The sequence below is a fragment of the Somniosus microcephalus genome, chromosome 4 (assembly GCF_052327205.1).
Source record: "Somniosus microcephalus isolate GS21.2 chromosome 4, FLI_Smic_1.0, whole genome shotgun sequence".
Classification (NCBI taxonomy): domain Eukaryota; kingdom Metazoa; phylum Chordata; class Chondrichthyes; order Squaliformes; family Somniosidae; genus Somniosus; species Somniosus microcephalus.
This window is the reverse complement of record NC_140990.1, coordinates 186,680,244-186,704,644: the sequence shown is the minus strand read 5'-3', so window position 1 is coordinate 186,704,644 and position 24,401 is coordinate 186,680,244. Positions and strand designations below refer to the sequence as shown.

Below are 24,401 nucleotides of genomic sequence, written 5' to 3'. Positions count from 1 at the left end.
TTTCTAAAAATTTTTTCAGTAATTTGCCCAACATAGAGGTTAGCCTGGGACATTTTTGACAATATAAATCGGACAAATTGGTGGCCCTCACCAGATAATGTGCATTGGGGTGCAATGCATGCCTCGCAGGCCATAGTGCCTGATTATCCAGAGCACCCACTATATTATTGGCCGCAGTGAGTTGAACCTCACAGTCGCACGTTGATATATTATATTATGCACTTCACAGTCACGATCTGCACCACCACAGTTGTACCTTTTTATAAATAAAATTATTAGAGAATACTGTAAATTTACATCTTTTCTATGGTATAGAATTCTAATTTATTGCACGTAATATTTTGTAAAAGAAATTGCCTATTTATGATTAAACACACATTTTGTGTACTTGGAGTTTAACACTGTAGCAGTTCCAGACTGAATAAGGACAAATTTCCCAATGTGCTCATGCTAGGTACACACACATACTCATGTGCAACACGCTATCTTAACGTATTACATACACTGGGATAAATTTATACTGTATATTCTTGATATAGTGCTTTTAATTTTAATTCTTTCCTAAGTAACTTTCCAATTATATTACCTTTTCTCATCCAACCCAAGCCTGGCTATCCTTTCTCTTCTTTAAGCTGTGCAACTTCTGACCTCCGGCCAGGTCCTCCAAGCAGTTAACGCTATAATGACCCTTTCAGTGATTTATTACATACTAGCTGGAGTGCCCGGCGGTGCCGAGGCTTTTTTGAGGGCTCGACGGGGGGGGGGGGGGGGGGGGGACACGAGAGGGAGCGACTGGGGGGACGGGAGGGAGCGACTGGGGGGACGGGAGGGAGCGACTGGGGGGACGGGAGGGAGCGACTGGGGGGACGGGAGGGAGGGGGGAGGGGAAGGGAAGGAGGGGGGGAGGGGAAGGGAAGGAGGGGGGGAGGGGAAGGGAAGGAGGGGGGGAGGGGAAGGGAAGGAGGGGGGAGGGGAAGGGAAGGAGGGGGGAGGGGAAGGGAAGGAGGGGGGAGGGGAGGGGAAGGAGGGGGGAGGGGAAGGGGGCGTGTGTGTGGGGGGGTGGGAAGGGTGTGGGGGGGGGGGGGGGGAGGGAGAAAGGGAGTGGGGGAAGCCAGCAAACCCTCTCCCCTCTGCAGGCGATGGCTCCGCGGAGCTCCGTGCCGCCCCACGCACTGACACGGCGCAGCCGAGCGCAGCGCCCCGGTCAGTCCGAGCCCCACCCCCCCGAACGCCCTCCCGAGCCCCGGCTTCAAGACCACCGACTGCGGCTGGGCCTGCGCTGGAGCCAAGCCGCGGGAACGGGCATGAGCCGGCTTGAGGCTGAGAGAGGGCCGGGCGCGGTTGCCGGAGTAACCCTTCCCCCCCCCCCCTTCCTGCTCTCCCGAGCGCCGGCCTCCCGAGCCCCACCCTCCCGAGCACCGCCCCCCCCGCCCGAGCCGCGGGGAGGTGGGGGGGAAGGAGAGAGAGAGCCGCCGCTCCTCCGGTCGATGTGTTGCGGGCCGACCCCTGATGAGCGCCCGATCAGCTGAGCCCGAGCCCCGCGGTGACCGCAACTCACCTCCCGCTAGGCTCCCTCCCGCCCCACCAGCCATTACCAAAATGGCAGCGATGGCTACGCTCGGCCCAGTCCCGCACCGCCAGCCTTTACAAAGATGCCGGCGATCGCGGGGCGGGCCCAGCGGGAGGGGCGGTGCCTAGCTCGGGCGTGGCTGGGCAACAGAGGCCCAGGCTTCCAGGCCTGCAAAAACGGTGAAAGGTAGGAAAATTATAGAGGTTAGAGAAAAGATTAACAAATTAATTAACTTTTTTTTTTAAACAATTTGTGTTTTAAAAGCAACTTTCTTTTTGCTGGAAATGTAGATTTGAAAAGAAACACGCAGAAAGTGGGGGAAAAAAATAAACTTACGAATCAAGATGGCTGACACCTCAGTTCAGAATGATAAGGCCCGCACACACACGCACTGATTGGTCAACCGTCAGGTCACTGAACTGTAGGATTGGTCAATCATCACGTCACTCAACTCTAGGATGGCCCACCTGCACACACAATGAACCCGCCCCCACTCGATGCTAATGAGCGGATAATGAGCGGAATTTTGAACGTTTTTTGGATACCGTCGGCACAATTTTTGTCTGACCAAAAAGTAAATACGCCTACAAGAGTCCCTTAATGAAGAGCTTTCTTTTGATATAACATGTGTAGCTACGCTCTATAAATTTTGATTGTATAGCCGGACAGACAGAGAGACAGACAGAGAAACATACTGTTTTATATATAGATAGACTGGCTGGGGGAGCCCGGCTTTGCCAGGGCTGTTTTGGGGCGGGCGGTTTAAATCGGGTGCCAGGCTTTGGGGCCTCTCTGTGTCCCTGTGTGAATCTGCTGCCGGGCAACATTTTAAATCGAGTCCCAGGCTTTAGGGCCCTGTCTGTGTCCCTTTGTGAATCTGCTGGCGGGCAACATTTCTACCTTTTAATACCTTGAAAGATGAAAGTGAAAGTACTTATAAAACGTTTTTGGTAAATCTTATGTTATTTTTAAAAGAGATACTAACTTTTTCAAAGCTGGATGATCAAAGTAGTTTGAGCTGGAAGCTGAAGTAATGGCAGTGAAACAATGGCTGCCACATCCCCGAGATGAAAACGATTAGTCCCGCCCCCACACACACACATTGGCCAACCATCAGGGGACCATACTGTAGGATTGGTCAATCGTGACGGCACAGGATTGGTCGAACCTTGACGTCAGTCAATCAATGCTAAGTAGCAGATAATGAGTTTAATTTTGAAGGTTTTTTGCATAAGGCGCAAACAATTTTCGTCCGACCGAAAAGTAAATACGCTTACGAGCGTCCCGGAAGCGTAAGCTTTCTTCGGAGGTAACGCGCGCGTAGGTACGCCGTATAACTTTCAAGCGCATAGCCGGACAGACGCACACCCGAGGACAGACAGAAGGACAGACAGACAGAAAGAATGACCCGTTTATATATATAGATTTGGGGGCCAATTTCCCTAATCATAACCTATTTGTATTTCTCAAAAACAAAGCTCACCAGGACGTGCAAGGCTTGGTCAGTAAGCGGGCTATTCTCTTGTTGTTGAGCCATTTTCCTCCAAAATTGTGTACTCCACAACTGGATTAATGACCTCTGACATTTAGACTAGTTAAGGGGCTCATTAGTTGTTTGCGAAGTGTTATAGGTGCATGGTGAACGGTTGCTATTTTACCGCCACTGCTAACAAAACTGCATTCCCCGGTTTTCATTAATGGGTAATAAATTAAGAAAATCTAGCCCACGTTATCCATACTTCAAGCTTACCAGTGTCAACGTGTAGTATATTACTAGGAAACTCTAGGACTGCATATGCAAATCCAGATTCGTTTTACAAAATATTATAAAAAAATGTCTATATACATTTCTCCCCATTTCCAACCAAACGAGAAACTGAATTGAGACAAGGAATACTTCAAGTAGAATAGAGAAACACAATGAGATTTAAATTTGTTTTGTTTAGGAAAAAAAGGCCTGTGGTGCCACTGTATTATAGCAGACTAATTTTATTCAATTGCATTTTACATTGAACGCTTTCAAATGAGGAAGGAAACAATTACAACTACCTTCAGCTGACTACCCAAAAACAAAATACACTAAATTCTCTGAGTGTGTAATGATCTTAATGAGGACCAGTTGTTTCCAGCCACTGATCTGCTAAACCTCTTTTTATACTTATTTAAAGCAGAGTAGTCTCACCCCTGACCAGTGCACTTGTAAATGTTTCCTTGTTTAACTTCTTGTGTTTGCTTGGATAGTAGCTGAACTAACCCCGGAGCACTGATGAACAGAGTCAACTCAATTTAGGCAAACACCCAATTGCTGAATGTTTAAGTTGTACAAAATTGAAAAGGAAATGCTTCATTGCTCATTCACACTGTAATTAATTCCTCACCATTACAAATAAATTAAAAATGAAGTTGTCCAAACAATGAGCACGGATAACATCTTTGGGGCAGGAGGTAGGGCAGAAGAGAAGTAACTGAGCATGGCAGTGGGAAGGAAGGAGCGAAAGCACCAATAGACACACCCATTAACTTGGTGATTCTCAGGACCTCTCACTCTCTCTGGTAATTCAGCATCCTTGCGCTGCTGAATGTGGTAAATGCCAATGAGGCAATCAGTGGCATCAGTTTTTAAAGAGAGAAGAGTAACTAATTCACCAACTCTGATTTTTTTTTATTTTTTAAAAAGGGTCATACGAACTTATGAAAAAGGACAAGCCCATTGCACACCATTTCCCTCTTCCCCCACAATCTCCTGGGGCAGACAGAGAAAAAAAAAACCTGTGCCAATTCAGGCAAAACTCTGGGAAATTCCTCTCAGACCCCCAAAAGCAATCAAGCATTTTCCAGGAGACTGCTGCTACCGTTATCCCAGTCAACCTACCTACCCTATAACTCAAGATGTCTTTTACTCAGGAACTCTTGCAGATCTCTTGAATGCTTGCAGAAAATCTACATTCATTGCATGTACTGGCAACTTATTCCAGAGGTTGTAACTTGTACTGATGCGCTGAATTCTCGCAGTCTACCTAGCTCAAGTAACCTATTCACGCGGACAGAATCTAATCCCTTCATAATTTAAAGACCTCAATCATATCACCTTTAGTCCAAGCTTTTTCAAGGTAAGGAGTTCGAGCTCTCGAAGTCTGTCCAGTCAACTAAACAATAACAACTTGCATTTATATAGCACCTTTAACGTAGTAAAACGTCTCAAGGCGATTCACAGGAGCGCTATCAATCAAAGTTTGACACCGAGTCACATTAGGGCAGATGATCAAAAGCTTGGTCAAAGACATAGGTTTTAAGGAACAAAGAGAGGTAGAGACACGGAGAGGTATAGGGAGGGAATTCCAGAACTCAGGACCTAGGCAGCTGAAGGCACAGCTGCCAATGGTGGGGCGATTAAAATTGGCGATACTCAAAAGGCCAGAATTAGTGGAGCATAGAGATCTCGGGGGGATTGTAGGGCTGGAGGAGATTACAGAGATAGGGAGGGGTGAGGCCATGGAGGGATTTGAAAACAAGGATGAGAATTTTAAAATCAAGGCATTCCTTAATGGGGAGCCAATGTAGGTCAGCAAGCACAGGGGAGATGTGAGCAGGACTTGGTGCGAGTTAGGACACAGGCAGTAGAGTTTTGGATGACCTCAAGTTTATGGAGGGTAGAACTAGGGAGGCCAGAGGTAACAAAGGCATGGATGATGGTTTCAGCAGAAGATAAGCTGAGGCAAAGGGCAGAGACGGGTGATGTTATGGAGGTGGAATTTGGTGGTCTTAGTGAGGTAGGAAGCTCATCTCAGGGTCAAATATAACACCAAGATTGTGAACAGTCTTGTTAGGCCTCGCACAGCTGCCAGGGAGAGGGATGGAGTCGTTGGCATGGGAACGGAGTTTGTGGCATGGACCGAGGACAAAGGCTTCGGTCTTCCCAATAATTAGTTGGAGGAAATTTCTGCTCATCCAGTACTGGATGTTAGACAAGCAGTCTGACAGTTTAAAGGTAGCGGAGGGTGGAGGTGAGCTAGAGCTGGGTATCATCAGCGTACATGTGGAAACTGACGCTGTCGTCAGATGATGTCGCCGAGAGGCTGCATGTAGATGAGAAATAGGAGGGGGCCAAGGATAGATCCTTGGGGGACACCAGGGGTAATGGTGCGGGAGCAGGAAGAGAAGCCGCTGCTGGTGATTCTCTGGCTGCAACTGGATAGATAAGAATGTAACCAGGAGAGTGCAGTCCCACCCAGCTGGACGATGGTGGAGAGACGTTGGAGCAGAATTGTGATTAACCGTGTCAAAGGCTGCAGTCAGGTCAAGAAGGACGAGGAGAGTTAGTTTACCTTTGTCACAGTCAACTAGGATATCATTGGTGACTTCAGTAAGAGCCGTTTCAGTACTGTGGCAGGGGCAGAATCCTGAATGGAAGGATTCAAACATGGCGGCGACAACACGTTCAAGGACTTGAGAGGAAAGGGAGGTTGGAGATGGAGCAGTAGTTTGCAACGATGGAGGGGTCAAGGGTGGGTTTTTTGAGGAGGGGGTGATGACGGCAGATTTGAAGGAGAGGGGGACAGTACCTAAGGAGAGAGAACCGTTAACAATATCAACTAACGTGGGAGCCAGGAAGGGAAATTGGGTGGTCAGCAGTTTAGTGGAAATAGGGTCGAGAGGGTGTCATCAACAAGATGAGCTTTGAGAGGGCATGAGGGGAGATAGGAAACTAGAGAAATATACAAATTCAGGGCGGAACCTTAGAAGAAGTTAGGTCCGGTGGGCTAGAAGTGAGGAAAGCAGCAGAGGCAGCTGAACGGATGCTCTCGATCTTTGTAACAAAAATGTCCATGAGCTCTTCGCACTTATTGTTGGAGGGAGGAGGAGGCACAGGAGGGTGGTTTGAGAAGAAAGTTTGTGGTGAAGAGGAGAAGCTGGGTGTCATCTTTGCCTTCCTGGATGATCTTAGGATAGTGGGAAGTTTTTCGATGGAGAGCAGGACCCGATATAATGCTTGATATGATCCAGCCATATCTGGTGATGGATGATTAAACCAGTTGTCCACCAAAGACGTTCAAATCTGATTCCCTTGGACTTAAGGGAGCAAAGATGAGGGGTATGCCAGGGGAACGAGATTAGGGTGAGAGAGTGTAATGGTTTTAATGGGGACAAGGGCATCAAAGGTGGTGGAGAGGGTGTGTGTGATATAGAAAATCAGTAGCTGCAGAAATGTCGTGAAAAATTGTAGGCCAAAGGCTAGATAGTTGGGAATTTGAAAGTACAGTAGTAAGGGATGAGTGTGTTTTTTCCAGGGGCAGACACAGAAAGAAGTGGGGTTGGGAGCAATGTTCCCTGTAATTTTGTTTGGCGCATGCGCGGTGTTTCTCATTGAAAAGCCAGCAAGCCGGCTGCGCAGCTTACAAGGAACATTGGTTGAGGGGGAGAAGGGGAATATGGGTAGAGAGCAATATAAGGAAATGATTAGAAATTTTCTCATCAGCGATAGTTACGGTGGGAGTAGCAAGGCTACGTGAAATGACAAAATCGAAGGGGTGGCCGTGTATATGGGTAGAAGAGTTTATATGGAGGGAGAGATTTAGGGAGGAAAGGAGGGCAGTGAAATAGTGGATGCACTGGTTTTGATCTCCAAAATTCCCTAGATTCAGGAATGGTCTCAGCAGATTGGAAGGTAGCAAATGTAACATCGCTATTCAAGAAAGCAGGGAGAGAGAAAACAGGGAACTACAGGCCAGTTAGCCTGACATCAGTCGTCAGGAAAATGCTGGAATCCTAGCAGGATGTAACTAGCAGGGTAGATAAAGGGGAACCAGTGGATGTAGTATACAGGAAACTCTTTGGTATCCGGCACCGACGTGTCGCCGGTTGATCAAAGATTCCGGATGACGGAGAGGGTTATCTATCGAGGCTAGTTTTAACAAAGAAAATTTTTTTTTAAATCAAGAAATGTGCAGTATACAGTAATTGGGTACTCACCTACAGAATGTTGTGTTAAATGGATGGTGGAAGATGCTCGATTAAGTACAGTACTGCCAGTTGAGGGTAATGCAATGCAATGACTACCAGCAGTGTGGGAGACACACAGTACCCCTGTAAAATGGTGGATCAGAAGAGACTACCGGCAGCGCGGGAGAGTCAGACTCCTGTTACAGGGGTATTGAGGTGATCTGACTTCCGACAGCGCCAAAAAAACGAGTAGTGGCAGTTTGGAGAACTACCCCCACTGACTAATTTTGGCTACCGCGGGAGACTCGGACTCGGCAACATTGCCGGTTATTGAGGTGTTGTTTTCGGAGTGAGAATTTTGCCGGTTAATAGAGAATTCCGGATATTTAGGTGCCGTTTAAACGAGAGTTTCCTGTATTTGAATTTCTAAAAGGTATTCAATAAGGTGCGACATAAAAGGTTATTACACAAGATAAGGGGGTAGGGGGTAATATAATAGCATGAATAGAGGATTGGTTAACAGACAGAAAACAGAGTAGGGATAAACGGGTCTTTTTCAGGTTGGCAGGCTGTAACTAGTGGGGCGTTGCAAGGATCAGTGCTGGGGCCTCAGCTATTTACAATTTATATTAATGACTTAGATGAAGGAACCGAATGTAATGTATCCAAGTTAGCTGACGATACAAAGTAAGCTGTGAGGAGAACACAGAGTCTGCAAAGGAATATAGATAGACTAAGTGAATGGGCAGTAAGGTGACAGATGGAGTATAATGTAGGGAAATGTGAGGTTATTCACTTTAGAATAGAAAAACAGAATATTTTTAAATGGTGAGAAACTTTTAAATGTTGGTGCTCAGAGAGATTTGGGTGTTCTCGTGCAAGAAACACAGAAAGCTAGCATGAAGGTACAGCAAGTAATAAGGAAGGCAAATGGCATGTTGGCCTTTATTGCAAGGGGGTTGGAGTATAAGTGTAAGGAAGTCTTGCTACAATTGTACAGGGCCTTGGTGAGACCACACCTGGAGTACTGTGCACAGTTTTGGTCTCCTTCTCTAAGGAAGGATACACTTGCCTTGGAGGCGGTGCAAGGTTCACTCGATTGATTCCTGGGATGAGAGGGCTGTCCTATGATGAGAGATTGTGTAGAATGGGCCTATACTCTCTGAGTTTAGAAGAATGAGAGGTGATCTCATTGAAACATACTAGATTCTGAGGGGGATTGACAGGGTAGATGCAGAGAGGTTGTTTCCCCTGGCTGGAATGTCTAGAACTAGGGGGTATAGTCTCGGGATAAGGGGAAGGCCATTTAAGACTGAGATGAGGAGGAATTTCTTCACTCAGAGGGTTGTGAATCTTTGGAATTCTCTGCTCCAGAGGGGCGGTGGATGCAGAGTCTTTGAGTATATTCAAGGTTGCGATAGATTGATTTTTGGACTCTAGGGGAATCAAGGGATATGGAGATCGGGCAGGAAAGTGGAGTTGAAGTGGATGATCAGCCATGATCTTATTGAATGGCGAAGCAGGCTCGAGGGGCTGTATGGCCTACCTTCTCCTATTTCTTATGTTCTTAACTAAGAGCCCTTAAACTAGGTATCAATCAAGGAGTTTTCTGAACCTTTTCCAGTGTCTCGATACCCTATCATGTGAGGGCACCACAACTGCGCACTATTCCAGATGTGGCCAGACCAAGGCCTTATACATGATTGGAAATGCCCCTGCCCAAATTCATCATTCTATCCTTCGCAATGTTAAAGCATATTTACCAAACACAGGACGATTCAGTGTCCAAATCTGTCTACAACCACATATCTTAATATCCTCTGCAAACTTGTGGATTGTTTCTCCAATGCCTTCATCACCATCTTTACTAATGTTCTGGAAGAGCAACGTCACCAACACCAGTCCCTGCGAAACTCTTCCAGTGACCGGTCCCCAGGCAGAGCATTAATAACTACCTTGGTTGGTAATGCAACCAATTCTTTATCTAGCCTAATATCTGCCCATGAATCCCACAAGATGCAACCTTCCTGAGCAGTCTTTTGTGCATTACTTTAACAAAAGACTTTTCTTCAGAACCTATCCTGCGATTCCCTAATAGTCCCTGCTCTATTAGGATGTTCATATAACGCCTCTCCAATAATCCCTTCGAGCAATTTGCCTTGATGTTAAACTAATGGGCTTGTAATTTCCTAGTTCTGACTTATTTCCCATTTTAAATATAAGCATCAAATAGGTCAATCTCCAGTCCTGGGAACAATTCCAGATCTCAGGCAGTAATTAAATATATGAGCCAGTGGGCCACATCACACAGGCCGATTTGTTTAGGCACCCTAGGCTGAATATCATCAGGGTGAGCAGCCTGATCTGCTTTAAAAGTTCCAATTCTGGCAAAGATAATTTACATATCTACTTTAACACGATTAATTTTAGCATGAACACTATGCTGTTATATTGGTAGTTAAGAATCATCAACAGTAGTGAAGACTGATGCAAAGTAGCAATGAAAACCTCAGCTATATCTTGGGACTCTACCTGAATATGCCCCGCGGAATCACCCAATTACTCTATACATTCTTTAGTGGCCTTCTGCCTCCTAACATAGCATCAATTTCCCCACAACTCCTACTCCAGTGTTCATTTCCCCAACTGCTGTTATGATGTCTGTTCTGTTCCCACCCCTCACAACCCTCTCCATGTCTGTTTCCCCTTCTCCCAAGTTGTATCCAGTGCCCGTTTCCACCCTTGTGAAGCATCTTGGGACATTTAAGTTTAAAGGTTCTAAATAGGTATGTTGTTGTTGTTGATGTTGTTGTACTTCAGTTTTCAAATCTCTTATTTAACCACTGAAATTCAGCTGAGTTAAATATCACAGCCTAAAGCTTTAGGTTGCAAGATACATTAATACAACATGTGATTTTAAATTTCAGAGAGTACAAGAGTTAAGCGCAAACACAATAAAAACCTGAAAACGTGGTGTGATTTTCCTTAATTTTGTTTCAGATGTGGAACAGTTCTGTAGGGAATTGCCTCAGGTTTATTTCCAGATTGTCATTCACGCCACCATGAATGCATAGTTATTTTGGAAAAATTACAAAAATCTGCTTCCAACTTTCCAACAGTAACACTTAAACAGAGAATTTTGTTTAAAAAATATGTATAAATAAAAAGTTAAAAATCACTTTTTCAGGTTAAAATGGTCTTAGGACATCTGAAAACACCTAAAATATCCTGTTTTTTGGTTCCTTTAATGCCTTAAAAATATTTTAGCTGTAGCTTTGAATTTTAAAAAAGTGAACATCCCTTCTTTAACAAGAGCATCATCTAGAGGATAATCTGTGCATTACAAGATTCCACTGGGTAAATGTGAAAAGCTAGGAACACTTATACACTTACTAGCTGGGGGGGCCCGGCATTGCCTAGGCTTTTTTGTAGAACGGCAGTTTACAGGGTCGCGCGGTTGACGGCCGGCCCGCGGGGAAGGCCGTGTGCAGCGGCTCCTGCTCCGGACCGTCGCAGCGGCTTGCCTGCGGCCTAGTCGAGGGGGGGAAAAGCCCAAGTCCCCTGCCCGCGGCCGCAAACAGAGCTGAGCCCCGGGACCGGGCCGAGGGGGGAAAAGCCAGAGTCCCCGGCCCGCGGCCGCAACCGGAGCCGAGCCCTGGGACCGGGCCGAGGGGGGGAAAGCCAGAGTCTCCGGCCCGCGGCCGCAAACGGAGCTGAGCAACAAAAAAATCCCCACCACACACACACACACAAAGTGGGAAAAATGAAGCTGTTAAAATGTGAATAAAACTAAAAGCTGAGGAAAAGATGGCCGAATTAACGGCAGTTTGAAAGATTAGGCCCCGCCCACACACGCCATGAAACGCCCCCCCGTGACGCACCGATTGGTCAACCATCAGGTCACTGAACTGTAGCATTGGTCAACCATCACGTCACTCAACACTAATGAGCGGTAGGATTGGTCAACCGCAAATGAGTGGATTTTTGAACGTTTTTTGTATACTGTCCGAACAATTTCTGTCTGACCAAAAGGTAAATCCACCTATGACACTCCCCTGATCATCAGCTTTCTTTTGATATAACATATGTGTAGGTATGCTCTGTAACTTCTGAATGTATAGCGGACAGACAGACAGACAGACAAACATACAGACAGACAGACACCACTATCCTTTTCAAATATATATAGATAGATAGATAGACTAGCTGAAGTGCCCGGCGGTGCCGAGGGTTTTTTGAGAGCATGTTGCTGTTGGAAGAGAGAGGGCGCGCGCGACGGGGGGGGGGGGGGGCAGGAGAGAGAGAGCGCGGCGGGGGGGGGAGGAAGAGAGAGAGCGACGGGGGGGGAGGAAGAGAGAGAGCGACGGGGGGGGAGGAAGAGAGAGAGAGCGACGGGGGGGGAGGAAGAGAGAGAGAGCGACGGGGGGGAGGAAGAGAGAGAGAGCGACGGGGGGGGAGGAAGAGAGAGAGAGCGACGGGGGGGGAGGAAGAGAGAGAGAGCGACGGGGGGGGAGGAAGAGAGAGAGAGCGACGGGGGGGAGGAAGAGAGAGAGAGCGACGGGGGGGAGGAAGAGAGAGAGAGCGACGGGGGGAGGAAGAGAGAGAGCGACGGGGGGGAGGAAGAGAGAGAGCGACGGGGGGGAGGAAGAGAGAGAGCGACGGGGGGGAGGAAGAGAGAGAGCGACGGGGGGGAGGAAGAGAGAGAGCGACGGGGGGGAGGAAGAGAGAGAGCGACGGGGGGGGAGGAAGAGAGAGAGCGACGGGGGGGGAGGAAGAGAGAGAGCGACGGGGGGGGAGGAAGAGAGAGAGCGACGGGGGGGGAGGAAGAGAGAGAGCGACGGGGGGGGAGGAAGAGAGAGAGCGACGGGGGGGAGGAAGAGAGAGAGCGACGGGGGGGAGGAAGAGAGAGAGCGACGGGGGGAGGAAGAGAGAGAGCGACGGGGGGAGGAAGAGAGAGAGCGACGGGGGGGAGGAAGAGAGAGAGCGACGGGGGGGAGGAAGAGAGAGAGCGACGGGGGGGAGGAAGAGAGAGAGCGACGGGGGGGAGGAAGAGAGAGAGCGACGGGGGGGAGGAAGAGAGAGAGCGACGGGGGGGAGGAAGAGAGAGAGCGACGGGGGGGAGGAAGAGAGAGAGCGACGGGGGGAAGAGAGAGAGCGACGGGGGGGAGGAAGAGAGAGAGCGACGGGGGGGAGGAAGAGAGAGAGCGACGGGGGGGAGGAAGAGAGAGAGCGACGGGGGGGAGGAAGAGAGAGAGCGACGGGGGGGAGGAAGAGAGAGAGCGACGGGGGGAGGAAGAGAGAGAGCGACGGGGGGGAGGAAGAGAGAGAGCGACGGGGGGGAGGAAGAGAGAGAGCGACGGGGGGGAGGAAGAGAGAGAGCGACGGGGGGGAGGAAGAGAGAGAGCGACGGGGGGGAGGAAGAGAGAGAGCGACGGGGGGGAGGAAGAGAGAGAGCGACGGGGGGAGGAAGAGAGCGAGCGACGGGGGGAGGAAGAGAGCGAGCGACGGGGGGGAGGAAGAGAGCGAGCGACGGGGGGGAGGAAGAGAGCGAGCGACGGGGGGGAGGAAGAGAGCGAGCGACGGGGGGGAGGAAGAGAGCGAGCGACGGGGGGGGGGAGGAAGAGAGAGAGCGACGGGGGGGAGGAAGAGAGAGAGCGACGGGGGGAGGAAGAGAGCGACGGGGGGAGGAAGAGAGAGAGCGACGGGGGGGAGGAAGAGAGAGAGCGACGGGGGGGAGGAAGAGAGAGCGCGACGGGGGGAGGAAGAGAGCGAGCGACGGGGGGAGGAAGAGAGCGAGCGACGGGGGGAGGAAGAGAGCGAGCGACGGGGGGAGGAAGAGAGCGAGCGACGGGGGGAGGAAGAGAGCGAGCGACGGGGGGAGGAAGAGAGCGAGCGACGGGGGGAGGAAGAGAGCGAGCGACGGGGGGAGGAAGAGAGCGAGCGACGGGGGGAGGAAGAGAGCGAGCGACGGGGGGAGGAAGAGAGCGAGCGACGGGGGGAGGAAGAGAGCGAGCGACGGGGGGAGGAAGAGAGCGAGCGACGGGGGGGAGGAAGAGAGCGAGCGACGGGGGGGAGGAAGAGAGCGAGCGACGGGGGGGAGGAAGAGAGCGAGCGACGGGGGGGAGGAAGAGAGCGAGCGACGGGGGGGAGGAAGAGAGCGAGCGACGGGGGGGGAGGAAGAGAGCGAGCGACGGGGGGGGGAGGAAGAGAGAGAGCGACGGGGGGGAGGAAGAGAGAGAGCGACGGGGGGGAGGAAGAGAGCGACGGGGGGAGGAAGAGAGAGAGCGACGGGGGGAGGAAGAGAGAGAGCGACGGGGGGAGGAAGAGAGAGAGCGACGGGGGGAGGAAGAGAGAGAGCGACGGGGGGAGGAAGAGAGAGAGCGACGGGGGGAGGAAGAGAGAGAGCGACGGGGGGAGGAAGAGAGAGAGCGACGGGGGGAGGAAGAGAGAGAGCGACGGGGGGAGGAAGAGAGAGAGCGACGGGGGGAGGAAGAGAGAGAGCGACGGGGGGGGGGAAGAGAGAGAGCGACGGGGGGGGGAAGAGAGAGAGCGACGGGGGGGGGAAGAGAGAGAGCGACGGGGGGGAGGAAGAGAGAGCGACGGGGGGGAGGAAGAGAGAGCGACAGGGGGGAGGAAGAGAGAGCGACGGGGGGGAGGAAGAGAGAGCGACGGGGGGGAGGAAGAGAGAGAGCGACGGGGGGGAGGAAGAGAGAGAGCGACAGGGGGGAGGAAGAGAGAGAGCGACAGGGGGGAGGAAGAGAGAGAGCGACGGGGGGGAGGAAGAGAGAGAGCGACGGGGGGGAGGAAGAGAGAGAGCGACGGGGGGGAGGAAGAGAGAGAGCGACGGGGGGGAGGAAGAGAGAGAGCGACGGGGGGGAGGAAGAGAGAGAGCGACGGGGGGGAGGAAGAGAGAGAGCGACGGGGGGGAGGAAGAGAGAGAGCGACGGGGGGGAGGAAGAGAGAGAGCGACGGGGGGGAGGAAGAGAGAGAGCGACGGGGGGGAGGAAGAGAGAGAGCGACGGGGGGGAGGAAGAGAGAGAGCGACGGGGGGGAGGAAGAGAGAGAGCGACGGGGGGGAGGAAGAGAGAGAGCGACGGGGGGGAGGAAGAGAGAGAGCGACGGGGGGGAGGAAGAGAGAGAGCGACGGGGGGGAGGAAGAGAGAGAGCGACGGGGGGGAGGAAGAGAGAGAGCGACGGGGGGGAGGAAGAGAGAGAGCGACGGGGGGGAGGAAGAGAGAGAGCGACGGGGGGGAGGAAGAGAGAGAGCGACGGGGGGGAGGAAGAGAGAGAGCGACGGGGGGGAGGAAGAGAGAGAGCGACGGGGGGGAGGAAGAGAGAGAGCGACGGGGGGGAGGAAGAGAGAGAGCGACGGGGGGGAGGAAGAGAGAGAGCGACGGGGGGGAGGAAGAGAGAGAGCGACGGGGGGGAGGAAGAGAGAGAGCGACGGGGGGGAGGAAGAGAGAGAGCGACGGGGGGAGGAAGAGAGAGAGCGACGGGGGGGAGGAAGAGAGAGAGCGACGGGGGGGAGGAAGAGAGAGAGCGACGGGGGGGAGGAAGAGAGAGAGCGACGGGGGGAGGAAGAGAGAGAGCGACGGGGGGAGGAAGAGAGAGAGCGACGGGGGGAGGAAGAGAGAGAGCGACGGGGGGAGGAAGAGAGAGAGCGACGGGGGGAGGAAGAGAGAGAGCGACGGGGGGAGGAAGAGAGAGAGCGACGGGGGGAGGAAGAGAGAGAGCGACGGGGGGAGGAAGAGAGAGAGCGACGGGGGGAGGAAGAGAGAGAGCGACGGGGGGGGGGAAGAGAGAGAGCGAGCGACGGGGGGGGGAAGAGAGATAGGCGACGGGGGGGAGGAAGAGAGAGCGACGGGGGGGAGGAGAGAGAGCGACGGGGGGGAGGAAGAGAGAGAGCGACGGGGGGGAGGAAGAGAGAGAGCGACGGGGGGGAGGAAGAGAGAGAGCGACGGGGGGGAGGAAGAGAGAGAGCGACGGGGGGGAGGAAGAGAGAGAGCGACGGGGGGGAGAAGAGAGAGAGCGACGGGGGGAGGAAGAGAGAGCGCGACGGGGGGGAGGGGAGGAGGGTGAGGAGGAGGGGGGAGGGGAGGAGGAGGGGGGAGGGGAGGAGGAGGGAGGGGGGAGGAGGAGTGGGGGGGAGGGGGGAGGAGGAGGGGAGGGGAGAAAGAGGTGGGGGGAAGGAGTGGGGGAGAAAGGGAGGGAGGAGCCAGCAGACCCTCTCCCCTCTGCCAGCGATTGCGGGGGGGGGGGGGGGGGGAAGGGGGATGGAGGGGGAGATGATTGGGGGGGGGGGGGAGGAGTCCCGGAGCCCCCCCCCCTAATCTCCCGAGCCCCGCCCCCCGATGTCCCGAGCCCCCGCAGCCCGATCTCACGAGCCCCGCCCCCCGAGCGCCGATCTCCCGAGCCCCGCCCCCCCCCACCGAGCCCCGGATCTCCCGAGCCCCGCCCCCCACCCGAGCCGGCTTCAAGAGCAGAGAGAGAGACGCCGCCGCGCAACCTACCGCGTGAGGCCCGGCCGGACACAAGTCGCGCGCGCTGACTCCTGCCCCACCCATCTTTACTAAGATGGCGGCGATGGTGACGCTCGGCTCAGGCCCGCCCCTCCAGCCCTTCACAAAGATGGCGGCGATCACGAGCCGCTTGTTGAGCGCGACGGGAGGTGCCTAGCTCGGCATGGCTGGGCAACAGAGGCCCAGGCTTACAGGCCTGGAAAAACGGTGAAAGGTAGGAAAATTCTAGATGTTAGAGAAAAGATTTACAAATGAATTAGCTTTTTAAAAAACAATGTGTGTTTTAAAGCAACTTTTTTTTTTGCTGGAAATGTAGATTTGAAAAGAAACACGCAAAAAGTGGGAAAAAGAAATGAAAAGTTTGGAATCAAGATGGCGGCGACTCAACTCGTTTCAAAATGATAAGGCCGCCCACACACGCACCGATTGGTCAACCGTCAGGTCACTGAACTGTAGGATTGGTCAATCATCACGTCACTCAACTGTAGGATGGCCCCGCCCAGCACACACAATGAACCCGCCCCCACTCGATGCAAATGAGCGGATAAGGAGAGGAATTTTGAACCTTTTTGGATACCGTCGGCACAATTTTTGTCCGACCGTCGGCACAATTTTTGTCCGAACAAAAAGTAAATACGCCTACAAGAGTCCCCTAATGATGAGCTTTCTTTTGATATAACATATGTGTAGGTACGCTCTATAACTTTTGATTGTATAGCAGAGAGAGACAGAGAAACAGAGAGAGAGAGAGAGACAGAGAGGAGAGGAGACAGAGAGAGAGGGAGAGAGAGACAGAGGGAGAGAGAGAGACAGAGAGAGAGAGAGACAGAGAGAGAGAGAGACAGAGCGACAGAGAGAGAGAGCGACGGGGGGGAGGAAGAGAGAGAGCGACGGGGGGGAGGAAGAGAGAGAGCGACGGGGGGGAGGAAGAGAGAGAGCGACGGGGGGAGAAGAGAGAGAGCGACGGGGGGGAGGAAGAGAGAGAGCGACGGGGGGGAGGAAGAGAGAGAGCGACGAGGGGGGAGGAAGAGAGAGAGCGACGGGGGGGGGAGGTAAGAGAGAGAGCGACGGGGGGGAGGAAGAGAGAGAGCGACGGGGGGGAGGAAGAGAGAGAGCGACGGGGGGGAGGAAGAGAGAGAGCGACGGGGGGGAGAAGAGAGAGAGCGACGGGGGGGAGGGAAGAGAGAGCGCGACGGGGGGGGAGGAAGAGAGAGAGCGACGGGGGGGAGGAAGAGAGAGAGCGACGGGGGGGAGGAAGAGAAGAGAGCGACGGGGGGGAGAGAGAGAGAGAGCGACGGGGGGGAGGAGAGAGAGAGCGACGGGGGGAGGGAAGAGAGAGAGCGACGGGGGGGAGGAAGAGAGAGAGCGACGGGGGGGAGGAAGAGAGAGAGCGACGGGGGGGAGGAAGAGAGAGAGCGACGGGGGGGAGGAAGAGAGAGAGCGACGGGGGGGAGGAAGAGAGAGAGCGACGGGGGGGAGGAAGAGAGAGAGCGACGGGGGGGAGGAAGAGAGAGAGCGACGGGGGGGAGGAAGAGAGAGAGCGACGGGGGGGAGGAAGAGAGAGAGCGACGGGGGGAGGAAGAGAGAGAGCGAGCGGGGGAGGAAGAGAGAGGAGCGATCGGGGGGAGGAAGAGAGAGAGCGACGGGGGGGAGGAAGAGAGAGAGCGACGGGGGGGAGGAAGAGAGAGAGCGACGGGGGGGAGGAAGAGAGAGAGCGACGGGGGGGAGGAAGAGAGAGAGCGAACGGGGGGGGAGGAAGAGAGAGAGCGACGGGGGGAGGAAGAGAGAGAGCGACGGGGGGAGGAAGAGAGAGAGCGACGGGGGGGAGGAGAGAGAGAGCGACGGGGGGGAGGAAGAGAGAGAGAGCGACGGGAGGCACCGGAGAGAAGGAGAGCGAGCAGCAACAGGATTAGACCCAGACCGGGAGGAGCGGCCCGAGCCAGCCAAAGAGGCGAGTGGAGAGGTAGGGGTGCCGGATCGGGTCGGGACTGGAGAGCGAGCAAGCCCGGGGCCTGAAACCCGAGAAACTCCGGGGTCGGAGAAACTCGGACAAACACCGGGCCGGGCCGGGACTGCACAGCCGAGCCGAGGGGCTGGGACCAGGGCAGAAGCCCGGAGAGCGAGCAAGCCTGGGGCCTGAACCCGAGAAACTCCGGGGTCGGAGAAACTCGGGACAAACACCGGGCCGGGCGGGGACTGCACAGCCGAGCCGAGGGGCTGGGACCAGGGCAGAAGCCCGGAGAGAGAGCAAGCCCGGGGCCTGAAACCCGAGAAACTCCGGGGTCGGAGAAACTCGGACAAACACCGGGCCGGGCCGGGACTGCACAGCCGAGCCGAGGGGCTGGGACCAGAGCAGAAACAGCCCGAGACCGACGCGAGGAGAGAGGGGAAAACTCCGGGTCCGGAGGAAAAAAGCTTTACCTGGATCTACCTAAATTTAATTAACCTAGAAAAAGAACAACAAACCCGCGAGAAAAAGAATAGAAACCCGAGAGAAACGATAAAACAACCCGAACCAGGAACCTGTGAGAGAGAGAGAGAGAAACTTTTAAGAGCAGCTATATCAAAGATGAACCCCTGAAAAACTCTCAATTTTGGACCTAAAAGTGGGATAAGGTGGAACACGACACAAAAAAAGAGAAAAAAGTTATCTACCTGAGACAAAACAAATGACTACAATGAGCAGGGAAATGAAATATCCTGAGCAATGCACAAAAAAATAAAGCAAAGGAAAAACACAAGGGACATAACACTAAAAAGTAACCCAGAGGTCCTCTACGTTGACTATACCACACACAAGGGATTAAGACGAAGAACAACCTCATATTCCTTACACCGACTCCGTTCCCTCATGGAAGGAGCCTTTACAAAAATACTACGCATACGTCTCCAGCGAAGGTATTGGCAGTGGAGCAGACTGAAAATATGTAAAGATGGAAATCTAGATAAAGATGACCCCACTGCTAACCATAAGCTACTACAACAAAAAAGGAAAGATCATGATACAGGGAATGTAGAAAATCTGGACTCCTTCGAAAAGGAATTCCCCCAGTTGAAAACTAAGGCAGACACAAATAGGACCAATGGCCAGGAGGCAAAAGAGAGTCGAACGAGGATGATGAGAACCAAGGCGAGGAAGAAGAAGAGAGTCCAGCAGAGACACACACCTCCCTGACCATCTCCACCCCTCCCACACCTCTCAACGCAAACAAACTGCTGAAAGAGAGTCTGTCCAAACTAGAACTCGAATTCAACGAATACAGAGAAACACAGACCAAGACTGGACGGAGGAACTCAAAACAGCTGAAAACGGAAAACGAGTCCACCATCCACAAGGCTGATAAAGGACCGTAGAGGAACAAAGAAATAAGATCAAAGAACTCCATACCCAGCTAAACAAAACGATAGAGGCCGGTAGAAAGGGCTCAGCAGGCAACACAAACCTCCTAAAGGTCCAAAAAACAACACACACAAGGACACAGAACCCGTCGGATGCCACCCCACACGAGGACACACCGAAAGCCACAAACCCCGCTCCTGCCACACCAGCTTATCCAGAAACCAGCCAACAACCAGCCCTCAGTCGAGTCCTGCCCAGACTACCGCTACCCAGTCCCTCACACACAGGGACACAGAACCCGTCGGATGCCACCCCACACGAGGACACACCCGAAAGCCTCAAACCCCGCTCCTGCCACCACAACATATCCAGAAACCCAGCCAACACCCAGCCCTCAGTCGAGTCCTGCCCAGACTACTGCTACCCAGTCTGAAAAACCAGCCCCTCAGGCGGTCCTGCTGACCGACTCCAACGGAAAGTTTCTGGACCCCCAGAGGCTGTTCCCAGGTCATCAAGTCCTGAAAAAATGGTGCAGCAACACAGACCATGCAATGAGATCCTGAACAAAGAATCCCTTGGAAGCCCCAAATGGCTTGTGATCCACACAGGAACAAACGACCCTACGCACCCTACAGGAAGGCACTGCTAGGGCGGTGAGCAGGATGCGGAAAAGGCAGCAAGGAATTCCCCGAGGCGCGGATCGTGATCTCCACACTACTGCCCAGAAAGGACACCCCAGCCTATATAATCCACAACACCAACAGGGAGATCGACACGAGATGTTCTGTCTTCCCCAACGTCTACCTGGCCCATCATCCAAACATCAACACAAGGGACCTCTATGACGAAATACATCTACTCAAACAGCGGATGTGGGTCTTCGCAAGAAACCTCATAAACACTGCCAAAAGACGCAGCCCTCCCACCCCCCTCTACCATTGGGAGCCGTAACCCAAACAGGACCACCCAATGTCCCCCACCCCCCTTTACAAAACCAACAACAGAACCGTGCTTTTATACCTGACCCAAGACCCCCCTCTAGACACAGACTGTAGACAAGAACTGAGAAAGATCATGACGATGCTGAACAGCCTGATAGAAAGCCGGAGAAATATTAATATTGTTATTTATCATTATCATTATTGTTATCTTATCAGTATTATTACTATTATTAGATAGATATATGCGCATGCCTCCATGAAATTTATACTAAATCATCATTTAGCATTATAGAAAATAGTGTTCCCACACGCATCCCACAAAATAGGTCCATTTTATTTCGTTTTATTGAACTATATAAATGCGTTCTTTCCACATAAGCTGCTGGAATATCCAGGGCCCTCCGCTCCTCAACTTTTGGGGATGAAGAGTACAGACCCTGAATTCCTAAAAGCTATAAAAGACATTGATATAATTGTGTTAACAGAAACATGGTGCCAAAAGGACATGCCGACCCACTGTCCTCCAATGTACCATGAAATCATTGTGCCCTCAGTAAAGAACACTAAGACACGCAAGGCAGAACCTCCGGGGGGAATCCTGGTGTGGTATAAAGGAGAACTGAACAAACACATCTCACCGATAAACAGGGAAAATCACACGTATGGCTAAAATTAGATAAAAATATAGGAATAGCAAAAAACGATGTTTACTTATGTGCGATCTACATACCTCCAATAGAATCGCCATATTTTGAAGAGGAGATATTTGACACTCTCCACATGGAAATCAGCCATTTCCAGGCCCAAGGAAAGGTGCTACTATGTGGGGACCTAAATGCAAGGACAGGATGTGAACCTGACTTCATAGACCCACAGGGCAACAACCATGTGTTTGGCCAGACCCCTCTATATGTCACACCAGCCATCGCAAACCGAAACAACCTCGATTGTGTAATAAATAAAAGCGGTAGGGAGGTAGTGCAACTCTGCCGAGCCTTAGGCCTGTACATAGTTAACGGTAGGTTCAGAGGGGACTCCCTAGGGAGACTCACATATTCCTCAACTCTTGGGTCTAGTGTGGTGGATTATACAATCACTGACCTGGACCCCTGCGATATCAACGCATTCACTGTCAGGCAGCATCCCCCCTCTCAGACCATAACCAAATAAATGTGTACCTTAAACTTTCTGCCCAAACTACAGACACAAAAAAGGAACCCATTAAGCTACATAAAATAAACCAGACATACAGATGGGCCACAGACAGTGGAGATAATTCATCACAGCACTAAATTCACCTGATCTCACAAGTAAAATTTCAAAATTTAAAGAAAATCTATATGAGATCACCAGAGATGGTGTAAACATGGCCATAGAGGATATAAATATGATCTTCCATGAGGCAGCTGTAAAAGCCGACCTCGTGAAACAGAAGAGGAAGAGTCACAAAAGACAAAATAAAAATAAGAACTGGTTTGACCACGAATGCAAAAATGCCAGAAAAGACCTGAGAAAAATATCAAACCAAAGCATCGGCAACCAAACAATCCGGACCTACGTACTAGATACAATGAAACCCTCAAAGATATAAACACACCATTAGGAACAAAACACAAAACTATACCCACAAAATACTCGAAGAAATTGAAAACTCCACCAATCCAAAACAATTCTGGGAAATGTGGAATAACCTGAGTACAACACAATTGCAAGCATTACCAATCCAAGATGGCGACATCTGGAGAACACATTTTGAAAACCTCTACAAAGGACATCCCAATAAACGAAACAAACCCAAGTCAACATCAGGTCACAGAAAAACTCCACACATTAGAAGCAACAATTAAAGACAACCAAAACCCTCTAGACTCCCCAATCACATGGAAAGAACTGGCCACAAAAACAAAATCTCTCCACCTAAAGAAAGCCTGTGGCCCAGACAACATCAAAATGAAATGCTCAAGTTCAGCAATATGGAGATGCAGGGTGCGGTACTCAAATTATTCAACATGATATTACGTTCAGGCTGTTTTCCCCGATATCTGGTGCCAATCCTTCGGCCCCAGATATAAAAAGCGGAAACAAATCAGACCCAAATAACTACCGCGGCATCTGTGTCAACAGTTGTCTAGGGAAGTTATTCTGCAGTATTCTAAACAGTAGATTACTTGATTTTCTTAACAAACATAATATCCTCAGAAAAAACCAAATAGGCTTTCTTCCAAAACACCGCACCGCCGACCATATCTATACCCTTCACACCCTCATTGAAAAACATATACACCAAACAAAAAATGGGAAAATATTCGCCTGTTTCATCGACTTCAAGAAAGCCTTTGACTCTATATGGCACGAAGGGGCTCTATTATAAACTTCTTCAGTGTGGAATAGGGGGGCAAAGTCTATGACCTTATTAAATCAATGTATCTGAAAAACAAATGCGGGGTCAAAATTGGAGACAAACGCACCGATTTCTTCACCCCAGAGAAGAGGCGTCCGACAGGGCTGCAATTTGAGCCCGACCCTGTTCAACATATACATAAATGAATTAGCAGACATGCTGGAGCAAAGCGAGTCACCAGGTCTCCGTCTCCTTGATGGAGAAGTGAAATCCCTGTTCTATGCGGACGACCTGGTTCTGCTGTCTCCCACAGAACAGGGGATTGACAGCAACAACTAGACCTACTCGACAAATACTGCCAAAATTTGGGCTCTAACAGTAAATCAGAAGAAAACCAACATCATGATTTTTCAAAAAGGCCCAGATGTCAGGAAAACAAATACCAATTTACCCCTCAGTGATACCGCTATAGGACACACTATGAGCTACACCTACCTTGGTCTAACTATTACAGCATCAGGGAGCTTCAGCATAGCAGTGAATGCACTAAAAGAAAAAGCCTCGAAGAGCCCTATATGCAATAAAAAGAAAATTCTACAACATCCAAATCCCAATCAAAATCTGGCTCAAATATTTGACAGCATAATCCTGCCCATTGCACTGTACGGTAGTGAAGTATGGGGGCCCGCTAAATCACCAAAGCTACACTAAATGGGAAAAACACACAATAGAAGCCCTACATGCAGAATTCTGCCGAAGCATCCTTCGCACCCAAAGAAAAACGCCAACAAATGCATGCAGAGCCGAACTAGGCAGATACCCACTGATAATAAACATCCAAAAACGAGCACTAAACTTCCTAAATCACCTCAAATCTAGCTCCCCAGACACCCTTCATTCAAAGCCTTTCAGACCCAAGAGCTAAACCCAGAAAAGAGTCCCCTGAGTCAGCTGCTACTGAAACTAAGTACTCAGCCGGACCCTGACCAGCCCCAGACCAACACAGCCGTCCAAACACCAATCCGAGTGAACCAAATCATTAAAAAATGCAAAGAAACCTACCTGGAACATTGGAACAAAATAACCGAAAGCCAAAGCAGATTAGAATGTTACCGGGCCTAAAAAGAGATTATAAACTGGCAGACTACCTCAACGACCATCAGAGACACAAAACAGAGACAGACCCTCACCAGGTACAGACTAAGCGACCACCAACTGGAAATTGAAAAAGGCAGATACAAGAAATCCTGGCAGCCTAGAGAGAATAGAATATGCGATCAATGTCTGGCCGGCGAGGTTGAAACAGAAATGCATTTCCTCCTAAAATGCGAAAAATTCAACACATCAAGAAACATATTATTCAACAAGCTAAGCCAAACAACCCCAGATTTCAAGGAATTGGATGATCTGTCAAAATTGAGATTAGTCCTGGGAGAAGGAGACAGACCATACCTTGGGGCCAAATATGTAACAACATGTCACAACCTGAGGACTGTTTAAAAGTAAGACTGTTTAAAATTAATATTGTTAAAAGTAATATTGTATGTACCCAACAAATGTCAAATCGATTGACACCTACAGAATGTTGAAAACTGTACCTTTTTGCTATGTAAGCTTTGGCAATATGGTTCTCTGTAAACTTTCATGCCAATAAAGCATTTGAATTGGAAAATTGGAATTGGAATTGGAGAGAGAGACAGAGAGAGAGAGCGAGAGAGAGCGAGAGAGAGAGCGAGAGAGACAGAGAGAG

The 24,401-nt window shown here is 51.1% G+C and overlaps 1 protein-coding gene across 4 annotated transcripts in view; it reads right to left on the bottom strand.

Annotated features, from left to right (window-relative positions):
• The window catches only part of ift54 (intraflagellar transport 54), a 220,132-nt gene that overhangs the window by 54,689 nt on the left and 141,042 nt on the right, over positions 1-24,401 (bottom strand). The gene's annotated exons all lie outside the window — the stretch shown is intronic.